Source organism: Callithrix jacchus, chromosome 12 (genome assembly GCF_049354715.1).
Source record: "Callithrix jacchus isolate 240 chromosome 12, calJac240_pri, whole genome shotgun sequence".
In the NCBI taxonomy this organism is placed as follows: domain Eukaryota; kingdom Metazoa; phylum Chordata; class Mammalia; order Primates; family Cebidae; genus Callithrix; species Callithrix jacchus.
This window is the reverse complement of record NC_133513.1, coordinates 8,711,731-8,724,106: the sequence shown is the minus strand read 5'-3', so window position 1 is coordinate 8,724,106 and position 12,376 is coordinate 8,711,731. Positions and strand designations below refer to the sequence as shown.

Below are 12,376 nucleotides of genomic sequence, written 5' to 3'. Positions count from 1 at the left end.
TATGTCTCATACAATCTCTGGTTATGTACTTTGAAGAATTGGAAAATAAACTAGTAACCAATGGAAGAAAAGCCAAAACTTGACAACCTGGAAAAATCGTGGCTGTGAAGGGATGTGGCAGAAAGTGCGGGAGGATAATTCTGAAACTATCATGGAAGATGGGCTTTGTCATCCAGAAGAGAGGACAGGAACGCGAAGAGTTTATTGTAGCCACCGAGTACTATCTGGGGGGTTTGGGGGTCCACAGGGATTAAACGCCCAGGCAAAGCACTCTCTGAAACACGAAGCACTTCTAAATTCTCCCTGAATATAAATCCTCAAATACTCTCCTACTTCCGCAGTGTAGGTTGAGAAGTGCTGCCAAAGAGAAGCCAGTTGGGAGACAGGAGACACTGGTATCAGAAACGAGAACTGTTTCTCCGTCCAGCAGAGAAGGAGAAAGAGCGACTTCAGGGAGTAATTAACTGTCATGCCTAAGATTAATTGACGACCCTCTAGTTTTGCCCCAAACACGGATGTACTGGGATCAGGATGCAACCTTGAATACTAAGGTGAAGGGAGAACAGTTATTTCTGGAACAGAGCAAACCGAATATGCAGAATTGTGGGTGATGTCAAAACCCAGCTGTGGAGCTGGGTAAGGCCATATATCATCACGCCCTTCCACAAAGTGGCTTGTCAGAAGCGAGCCAAGAACCTAAATTAGGAACCAGCATATACTGGGAAATTTCTTGGTCACAAGTGGGCCCACAACAAGCCAGACATCCTGTTACACAGCCTCGGACACACTTCCACCTCTCACTTTGGAATCAGAGGCTAAAAGGAACATTACTTACATTGTGTGGGCATACACTAGTAGGAATATATGCTCACAGCTTCTGACCTAGCCCGGTACTTTATCTCTGCTCCCAGAGCAAATTTGTGGAGGAAAGAGGGTAGTTTTTCCTGGAATATCTCAAGGTGCCAAGACTGGGGCTCTTTTTCAAATGCAACGTTCCCATAATACCCAAATAGCATTTTCAAATGCAATGTGCCCATCCTCTATACCTGGGCAGGTTTTGCTATCGCTAAAATCTCTACTAACTATTGGTGAAATTACTGGTTTATATGTGCATTTTAATCTAAGTTACCCCAAACCAGAATGAAAACTGAGAAAGTAAGATTTTTCATTTTGGCCGGGCGTGGTGGCTCAAGCCTGTAATCCCAGCACTTTGGGAGGCCGAGGCGGGTGGATCACGAGGTCAACAGATAGAGACCATCCTGGTCAACATGGTGAAACCCCGTCTCTACTAAAAATTACAAAAAATTAGCTGGGCATGGTGGCGCGTGCCTATAATCCCAGCTACTCAGGAGGCTGAGGCAGGAGAATTGCCTGAACCCAGGGGGCGGAGGTTGCAGTGAGCCGAGATTGCGCCATTGCACTCCAGCCTGGGTAACAAGAGCGAAACTCCGTCTCAAAAAAAAAAAAAGATTTTTCATTTTATTTGCAACTAGCACCACAAATGATCGATGTTACTGAAATCTTGACAATCAACAGATTGTCTTCCAATGCCTTGTTCAATGAAAAAGTATTTTTCAATCCCATGAAAGTGTTGGGTTTTATGAACTAGTTACTGTGCATGTTATGAAAAAATAACAAGTCTTATGCTTGAGAAATTTTTCCACTGAAATGATAGGCATTTAAACATACGAACATAAAATGATCATAATGCACCGTTAAGTGTTCCATGATGATCTTTCACTATCCTTACAACTATGTGATATGGGTTTGAAGCCTGTGTGCATCTTACAGATGAAGAAACTGAGGACTAGACAGCAGCTTATCTAAAATCACACATTTCATAGAAGGCAGAGCTAAAATGTAAAGCCAGGAAGTCTTGCCTGAGGACAATAGTTTGAGATCAGTTTAGCCAACATGGCAAAACCCCGTCTGCACTAAAAGTACAAAAATTAGCCAGGTGTGGTGGCACACGCCTGTGATCCCAGCTACTTGGGAGGGTGAGGCAGGAGAATTGCCTGAACCCAGGAGGCAAAGGTTGCAGGAGGCAAAGGTAGCACCACTGTCCTCCAGCCTGGGTGATACTGAGTGATACTCCATCTAAAAAAAAAAAAAACAAAATAAAATAAAATACGAAATAAAGCCAGGAAGTCTAAATACAGGGTTCAGGTGTCTCAGTACCAGTACCTAAAAAACAATACAGGTCTCATGAACTCATTCCATCTGGGATAATCAAGGGATATTTTGCAGAACTGAAATTTGAGCTAGGTATCGAAGGATGGAGTGAAATTCACCCAGGAGGCAATGAGGATAGGGGAGAGACTTCAGGCAGATAAAGGAGGTGATTCAGATAAAGAAAATACCAGATTCAAGTATGTTTACGGCTAACATTAGTTCAGTACAGCGGAGGTATGGGGTAGGCTGAAGTCAGGGCAGGTGAGGTTCTGGGAAATGGAGTAAGAGAAAGCAGGCAGATTAAAGAGGTATCTGGACTTAACTCTGTAGGCAGGGAGAATAATGGAATGATTTTGATCCATAAAAAGCCTTCTTTAGAAGAAAATTATTCTATTTAAACAGACGTTCATAAATATCTGGTCTCAAGGGGAGACTTGAGAACAGTGTAACTGGTCATTTGAGTATGAGCCGAAGTGGGTAGACAGCCTATTAGCTATGATGTCTGAAACTCTAAGAAAGATATGCCCAGGACCGAAATGAGAGGACTCTGAATCTCAGGCTCATATGTTTGGTTTTCTGTAATGCTCAACTGGACAGTTCTGAGGGGTGTTGGAGAAGACGGGCACAAGTATTCTGTCTGAGGAAGACACGCGGAGCAGCTGAGCATCAAATGGATGGGCCAGGGGAGGAAGAAGAAAGAAAAGGAAGCCTCTATGTCTCAGCATCCTTATCTATGCAGTGGGAAAAATGAAATGACTGATCTTGTACAGCCATAGTAAGCATTATAGGGGAAAACTAAAGTTCTGAGCACAGTGCCTAGCACATAAGTAAACCTTTAATATACGCTCACTCCTCTCCTTCTCTTCTTTCCTCCTTCTTTCCTTTTCTTCCTTCCTTTACTTTTTCAGAAATTACTGTAGCCTGGATCAGACATGTGCCACGACTATACTGTGGGTGCTCTGGTTGTTTTGTTTTTGTTCTTTTCTTTTCCTTCCCCACCTCCTTCTCTTCCTTCTTCACTTCCTCCTCCTACTTTTTTCTCCATCTCTCTCTCTCTTTCTCCTCACCCCCTTCCTCCCAGTCCAACAAAAATAATTATCATTATTATTGGAAACTGCATGACCACAGCGGAGAGTGGATCCTTGAACACTTCAGGAGATACCACTTTTGTGGTCATGGTGGAGATGAATTAGGGATGGACAAAGGACTTGTGAGGGGTACACAAAGGGGTGGTAAGGAGAATACCAAAAATGCACACCCTCACACATGCCTACCCTTTCAACTGCTGGGGCACATTTTAAAAAAACTGTGAATAGATGGCTGCCTTTAAATGGAAAATCATTCAGTCGAGCTAAGTGTGATCTCAGTAGGGGACTAAACCTGGCAGTAAAGGAGTGTAGCATTGGTACATGCGACTGACTCTCCTTCCACGCTCTGAAGGACGAAGAAGCCCTTAAACCTCCACGCCCTGCTACAGAAATGTTCGGGAAGTCAGATTCAGATGAATACAGTAAGATGAGGTGGAAGGGATTGCCTGTGTATGTGTGCGTGTTACAAACGGCATTCTGAACATCTTTTCTTTTTTTTTTGAGACGGAGTTTCGCTCTCGTTACCCAGGCTGGAGTGCAATGGCACAATCTCGGCTCACCGCAACCTCCGTCTCCTGGATTCAGGCAATTCTCCTGCCTCAGCCTCCTGAGTAGCTGGGATTACAGGCACGCGCCACCGTGCCCAGCTAATCTTTTGTATATTTAGTAGAGACGGGGTTTCACCATGTTGACCAAGATGGTCTCGATCTCTTGACCTTGTGATCCACCCACCTCGGCCTCCCAAAGTGCTGGGATTACAGGTTTGAGCCACTGCGCCTGGCCTCAAAGATGTTCATCTTTTTAAGCAAAGAGCATCCCCAAAGGATGGAAGATATAGCTTTCACTAAGTGGCTCAAAATCAGAAAGAGCACTGGATGGAACGTGACACCTAGGGCTGATTTCTGGGTTCACCTAATGATAGTGAAGCTCATTCTTGATGACCAACAGCTACGTGCTTACAGAGCAACTAGTCCATGCCTTGAAGTGTTGTTTCTTTATAAGGTGGACATGCACCATTTGCAGAACACACTGGGCATGTGCTCAACCTCCTGCATCTTTCTTCTCCCTATTTCTGTTCTTCCCATCAGCCTCTATTTTCCAGTAGGGATCTCTTTCAGCCTGACTCCCACTCAGGTGCCAGCATTGGCTCATGTGACCTAGACCAAGCCAATGAGACCACTCCAATCTTGCTTACACCGATTGGCTCTCCTGTGGCCATGGAAACAAGACAGTGATGTCATGGTCTCCAGACCTTTAGGCAGAGTCAGAAGTCCAATGCACTCTCTCTTCCCCTGAAAAGTGTGATGTGTAGATATGAGGCCATAAGTAATGTTCTCCAAGCACAAAGCCCGACAACAAGGTGGTAAAACTGACAGAAACACAACCAGCAGCCCAGTCCACTTCCCAGGCTTTGCCATGTGGCAACCACTGTGCAAAGTGCCCAGCGTTCACTAAAACCCAAAACCCAATATGCTAGGCATTCTTATGCTCATTACTTTACAGATGAAGTCTCTGAAGCTTAGAGAGGCACCTTAAGTTTTCACCTAAGGATGGGTGGTAGAGCTGCGATTTGAAGCCAGGCTAGAACTGGCTTAGATTCTTCAATACTGTGTTATTGACTGATGTGCTATTTTGTATTCTCAGAGTGGGAAGGAGACACGGATGAGAGACAGGAATTCATAACAAAATTCTTCTTCTTCTCCTTTCTATCCCAGTACAAAAGCTCATGTCTAATGGCAAAAAATAGAAGGTCAACGCAGAAGTGACATTCTCTCTAGCTAAAGGCCTCTAAAATAAAGTCAGATGACTCCCCTCAGGAGCCAGCATTGGATTATTTGACCTAGACTGAGCCAATGGGACCGCCTCATCCTCTTCCTCCTGCGGACTGACTCTTCTGTGGCCATGGAAACAAAGACAGTGAGGTCATGGTCTCAAGGGATATCACAATCTCCAAAACACAAGACAACAATGGTCCTCAAACTACTTGGGTACCAAATGAGAAAGACTCACAAATATTCCCATTTTCCTGTGAGAACTCTGGAAATTAGAGGCAGAAGACTAAAACAGAGGCTCTTGTGCAATGTCTAGCAACATCCAGTCTTGAACCCCTCTCCCTTAGGGTTCTTCAATCTGATGCTGGAAATTTCCCATGCCTACCCCTCAACTCCATGACATATTCTATCTGAAAAGAACACATGTCCAAGGCCTGAATGCAGCATATTCCCTATCCTACCTGAGGCTTGAACTGTGAGCACTCTTGAGTGAAGTTTTATTTTTCTAATTATAATGTATGTTTTTAAAATTAAATACGTGCATGGATCTCTTGTTCTCTTTGCATGTTTTGAATCCTCTTTTTTTTTTTTTTTTTTTTTTCTGAGACAGGGTTTTGCTCTGTTACTCAGGCTGGAGTGATCATGGCTCACTGCAGCCTCTACCTCCTGAGCTCAAGCAATCCTCCCATCTCAGCAACCCAACTAACTGGGACCACAGGCATGCACCACCATGCCTGGCTAATTCCTTCATTTGGAGACAAGGTATGTCTCACTATGTTGCATAGGCTGGTCTTGAACTCCTGGGCTCAAGGAATCTTCCTGCCTTGGCCTCCCAGAGTACTGGGATTTCAGGTATGAGCCACCATGCCCTGCTTGTTCTCTTATCCTCGTAGGGATAAATCTTGGGAGAAGACTTGACTGTTACGAAATACTGACATAATCTAAACATTATGATACAGACACTTCTACAAAGAGTTGCACAGACTCTGGTTTCCCATAGAATCAAACTATTTTCAATAGAAGGAAGCTGTGACTTCAGGTCTAAACACTTCTACAAAGAAGAAAGCCACTGGTGGAATCTGAATACTCTCTTTGGACGATGTCTCCTTATAAAATCCATCTATCACGCACATCACTAATGCTTTCCATCTGCAAATTACTAACACCAGCGCCTTTAATAAAGCAAAAGGTTTCTTTCTTCGCCAGGGAGTTAGTAAATATTAAAACTCCCTCTTTGGCGCTCATTCTAACCAGGGCAATTATGTATGAGGACTATTCACAACGGACTCAATTTGACAATAATTATTCTCAGCAATGCCAGTTGGTAGTTTCTATGGGCTCCTTGTCTCTGCAGACATGAAAACTAATTTTGATTCTAAAAGCGCATGTTTAAAAATTCTCCCATGTCAGTCCAGCGCCCAGGAACACAGCAGGAAAATTCCCAGGTCTTCATTTTGCATATGATATTCTCTATCTACCAAGAGGGATGCATTTCAGCTACATGACAGACCCTAAAATATGAAGCGGATTTTAGGCAGCTTGCATGTGTCAAGCCACAGTGAACAAGCACACTAGCCTATTCCTCTCTACTTCCTGCAAACCTCTTTTATGGGGGGCACCAACACATCCACGTATCACACTCCTCCCTCTTCCATCTTTCTCTTCGGGGATTTTTCTAGGGGCTTTTCCACCAAACCAGTGGAACACCAGCAGGCATGCTGGGCTTTCCCCACTGCCTGCTCTTACATGGAAAAGGCATTCTGATCCATGCTACCTCAATGATCCTAGATGCCTTTAACATAAATGGTGCTTTTAAACACATACCCCTCAGAATTCATCATTTAACAGCTCGTTATTGCACTTGATGTTACCGTGGGAGACAGAAGCAGCACACACCGTGTTTCAAATCTACTCCCTGTCTTTCATGCTTAAAATTATGAGTCAGCCACTAGTGAGTATTAAAGAGGGTATACCTTTTTTTCCCCCTTTTTTGCACACACACAAAGCTTTTTTTAAAGGGTGCAGCTCTACTTAACAAATAACAAAAGCCTTTAGCAGCTCGCCAGGTACTGGCAACAAACTGTTTATTTTATTTTTTTAATAGTCTGTGACAATCAAGCTGAGATTTCTCTGTGCCCAGATTTGGAGCCTCTCCAACCTTTAAACTTCATTGCCCAGTAGAGTATCCAACTGTGTTTGTGGGAGGGATTCAGGCTATTAAAATTCATTTGGTAGGGAGTCTCGAGAGGCATACACAGGCTTTCATCCTCCCAACTTCTCCATCACATGGAATCCAATAGACTTCAACTGCTTGGGTAGTCAGCGAACAAATGAATGATAATAATGTGTTGTCATCTGTGCCTGCTGTCCCTCACCTGGCCTCCTCTGTGACCAAAAGCACATCTTTCTTAGTGAGGGAGCTCAGCCAGGTCAGGGACTCAGCGTGTCATCAAGAACAAGAGCAGAACGGCACGGGGAAACTGGGAGATGGCTTCTGTGGCATCACATGTGACCTTCCACGAACAAAAGCAGTTCAAATCTCAAAAACACTTCAACTTGAGCTTACTGAAAAGCCGGCTTTCAGAGACGGCCTGCAGAATCCAATAATGGTTCTGATTTGGTTGTTCAATGCCGGCCACATGAGACAAAGGGGCTAATAAAAATAAATCTTTATAATGAGGAAGAGAGCATACACATGTTTCCACTCTTCTCTTTCTCTACGGACTCCCATCAAACAGCTCAGGAGACGGGAGTTAGAGTCAGAAGCTTTCAGTCACTATGAACATCCCTAGGAAAGCTGCAGCCTGATGTGCAGCTGTTCAATCACAGGAACAAACACCACCCATGGCCTGAATTGCATGTGGCCAATTGTCTAAGGTTGGCCAACTTCACATCTGCCTTTGGGTAAACATCTCATCACTCGGGGAGAACCTCCTTCATTATCAGAGATGTAATTTATTTTGCGTCTCCTCAAATATGGCTTCTCCTACTTTTTTTTCTATTTTTATTTTATATATATATATTTTGAGACAGAGTTTCACTCTTATTATCCAGGCTGGAGTGCAATGACACGATCTCTGCTCACTGCAACCTCCGCCTCCTGGGTTCAAGCAATTCTCCTGCCTCAGCCTCCTGAGTAGCTGGGACTACAGGTGCACACCACCATGCCCAGCTAATTTTTGTATTTTTTAGTAGAGATGGGGTTTCACCATGTTGACCAGGATGGTCTTGATCTCTTGACCTCGTGATCCACCCGCCTCGGCCTCCCAAAGTGCTGGGATTATAGGCGTGAGCTACCATGCCTGGCTATTTTAATTTTTAGCTCCCACAGATAAGCAAGAACATGTGAAGTTTGTCTTTCTGGGCCTAGCTTATTTTGCTTAGCACAGTGACCTCCACTTCCAACCATGTTGTTGCAAATGACACGATCTCATTCTTTCTACAGCTGAATAGTACTCCACCGTGTCTATGTGCCACATTTTTTTATCCATTTATCTGACAAGGGATTAATAACCAGAACATATAAGGAGCTCAAATAACTTAATAGGAAAAAAAAAAATCCTGCATTTGAAATCTGTTGCCAGCCCCCACCAAAAGCCTTTACCAAGTAATGAAATTTTACTGCAGGATCCTCTCTGCATTGTAGGTTGAGGGCTACTTAAGACGAAACAAAGCGCAAAAAAATCTCAGTGACTTCTTTGAAATGAAATCAGTATTTTCTCAAGATCAGTGGTATTATTTTAAAATCTCATCCAAAAGGATGGTGCCATGGTGAAGGGTGATCTTAACTGCCATTAACATAAAATCTTACAAAATAAAACTTTACATTCATGTACTATCGAGAAACCGAGTTCCAACCTGAGGCACATAGAATCAATATTGTTAATGATAACAACAGTAATGAGCATTTTTAAAATTATTTTTTCTTATCATTATTAGGTTGGTGCAAAATTAATTACAGTTTTACCGTGATCACCTTCGCACCCACCTATAGAAATGGCAAATATCTTCTCTAAATTTAATCCAGAGCCTTAAATATGGCAAATACTTCATCCTGTGAATCTAGAGACAGAGTATTTTAGGATGAAGGAACTGCAGATGCAAAGGATGCAATGACCTTGCCATGTTTTATGATGAGCAAGAGAGAAGCTGAAAAGAAAAATAAGAAACAGTGATAGGAAATGTCTTTGGGGTGAGCAGAGACCAGATGTTATGGGATCCTATGGACTATAGTAATTTTTTCTAGCACAGTGGGACATCTCCGGAGAGTCTTAAATAAGGGATTAGCTGACTTCCATTATTCCGTTTTTTGAATTTTAACTAAAACACATAATCTTAACAATTCTTGAGTGTCCAGTTCAGTTGTGTTAAGTTTAATTTTATGTTCAGGGGACAGGAACAGATTTGTTACACAGGTAACGTGTGTCACGGGTATTTATTATACACATTATTTTATCACCCAGGTATTAAGCCTACTACGCATTAGTTATTTCTCCTGATCCTCTCCTTCCTTCCACCTTCCAAAAGGCCCCAATGTGAGTTGTTCCCCTCGATGCGTCCATGTCTTCTCATCATTTAGCTCTCACCTCTAAGGGAGATCATGCGGTATTTGGTCGTCTGGTTTCTGCGTTAGTTTGCTAAGGATGATGACCCTCATGTCCAACCATGTCCCTGCAAAGGATATGATCTTGTTCTTTTTTATGGCTGCATAGTATTTCATGATGTGTCTGTACCACATTTTCTTTATCCAGTCAACCATTGATGAACATTTACGTTGATTCCATGTCTTTGCTATCGTGAAAAGTGCTGCAGTGAACATAGGCGTGTTTTGTACAACACATCTGCAGAACTTTTTATCTTACAGATTTGAAATTTCTACCCATTAAAACAAAACTCCCCATCCCCCCTCCCCTGAACCCTGGCTAACCACCACTCTACTTTCTATCTTTATGAATTTGACTATTTGAGTTACTTCATGTGAGTGGAATCATACTGTATTTGTCTTTTTGTAACTCTTACTTCTCTTAGCCTAATGCCATGAAGGCTCATCCATGTTGGACATGTAACATGATTCCCTCCTTTCCTTCCTTCCTTTTCTTTTCTTTGAGTCAACATGTTGCTGGGTTGTTCAGGCTGGAGTGCAGTGGTGCTATCCCAGCTTACTACAGCCTTCACCTCCTAGCTCAAACGAACCTCCCACCTCAGCCTCTGGGTAGCTGGAACTACAAGTATGTGCCACAATGCAGACTGTTCTTTTTTTTTTTTTTTTTGTAGAGGTGGAATATTGTTATGTTGCCCAGGTTGGTCTTCAACACCTAGGTTCAAGTTAGCCTCACAAAGTGCTGGGATTACAGGCATCAGCCACCATGTCCAGCCCTTTCTTTTCCTTTCAAGGTTAAATAATATTCCACTGTAAGGACAGCCCACATTTTGTATACCTGTTTAATTTGAGTTGCTTCTACCTCTTTCTTATTGTAAATATGCTACTATGAAGATGGCTGTGAAGCTGATTTATGTTTTAATGGATTGGAGGAAGGTAAAACTTGATTTGGGTGTCTGTTTAGGAAGCCATTTCTGCAATGGAGGTGAAGAACGATGCTGGGTTAGAAGGGTACAGCCACAGAAAGACGCAGAAGTGGAGACTGAGGATGGACCTTAGAGGTAGGATTTGAAGGACATGTTCACAGATGAACAGGGTGGGGTTGAAAAGGAGGCAATCATGAGCCCTCTACCACAATGCGTTCAGTGCCTGACATAAAGAAATCCCACTCTAAAGATCAGCTACGGTTAAGGCTAGGCACAGTGGTTCCCTACTGAGGCCTTCCCCATAGATCTCAATGTCTGGCTCTTCCCTCCAGCTCCCTCTCCTCCCCACCGGCTGCTATCACTGCCCTTCCCCACTCTATGCTCTGCCCCACCCCACATGGTCCTCCTTTGTCCAGGAGCGCTGTCTTCTGTCTCCCACTCAGGGCACCTGCATCACCTGTCCACTCCTGTTGTCCAGAAGATTCTTTGCTTCTAAATTAACGCTCATTTCTCCCACTCTCAGCTCAGTGTCACTTTCTGAGTAGAGCATGTTTTGATATATTCAGGTGTGGTCCTCTGCTAACTGCTTTCCCAAAATCAGCAACCCTCCCTTTAGGTCACCTATCTCAGATAGCTCAGATAATAATTACAGGGTTGCTATAGTGATGATGTCATTTCCTCTCCCATGCATGTAACTAACCTCCTCTCCTAAGCCCACTCAACTGTATGCTCCTAGGAAACAGGTTCTCTGTCACTTCTGTCCATTGTTTAACACTGGCACCAACCCCTTACCCCATTGCTGAGTAAGACCTTCATACGTTTGAAATGAATGAGTGAGTTATCAGAACCATCACCTCCAAGGAATTCTCTTACGTATATATCACTCTTATGCATGTGATTTCTCCTTCACCAAACTCTGGAGTTTTTAGTCTGTACCAAAGAGTGCTACACTTTTTCCTTTGAATGTCTCATGTGCATCTGTTTTCTCTGACCATTTGAATGGGTAGAGGTCTTGAGGACTGAACTAACACCTTATTTCGCATCATCTCTCCTACACTCAAACATAAGCCAGGACCCCATGATCTCTGTCGAGCTGCAGCAAACACTGAGAATATGCAGAATAAACCTGTGTCTACAAACTGCATTGGAGAGTATCTAATATGTTTTTCTAAATTCTGGTTGTATCTGGGATTTATCCACATCCTTCTGGATGTAATGGGAGAATTTTGTTTCCAAATACTCTTTTCCTGTTAAAAGGTTTTTCCCAAATGCCGTTTTTACTCATCACAAATTTGTGCATTTTTAGATTCCTTTTTTAAACAAAACTCAACTGAGTTATGAATGTCAGGGTGAAAACGAGTGTCTCCAAGCTTCCCATTTCTGCTACTGAGTGTGACGTACTGAAAGTGACAACTATATAAAAGTGATTGACAATCAACAGCTTTAAGGAATACTTCAAACCTATCCACTGAGCAAGAAAGTGCATAAGGAGGGCAGAAACCCCAAGTTCGCTGAAGAAACAAAATAACTTAATTGGATTTCCTTTTTCAAATAGAAGTGCCAATTTGACACACTTTATTCTGTTTTATTAGGATGAAGCTTGCAAGTATGTAACTCAATGTATGTACATGGAGCTTTAAGAAAGCATGGCAGTGGGAGAGATCATACCTCTGACCCCTCACACTTGCCCATCTATCTACCCGCATGAGGTATCAAATAAGACTCGGTATGTTTGGAATGTAGGTGGGGAGAGTTCATCCCTAGTTCTAGCTGCCTGTTACTTCGAGTCCTCTGCACTTTTAATTAAGTTTCCCATTA

The 12,376-nt window shown here is 43.0% G+C and overlaps 1 protein-coding gene across 1 annotated transcript in view; it reads right to left on the bottom strand.

Moving 5' to 3' along the window:
* The window catches only part of RBFOX1 (RNA binding fox-1 homolog 1), a 2,602,982-nt gene that overhangs the window by 1,237,273 nt on the left and 1,353,333 nt on the right, over positions 1 to 12,376 (bottom strand).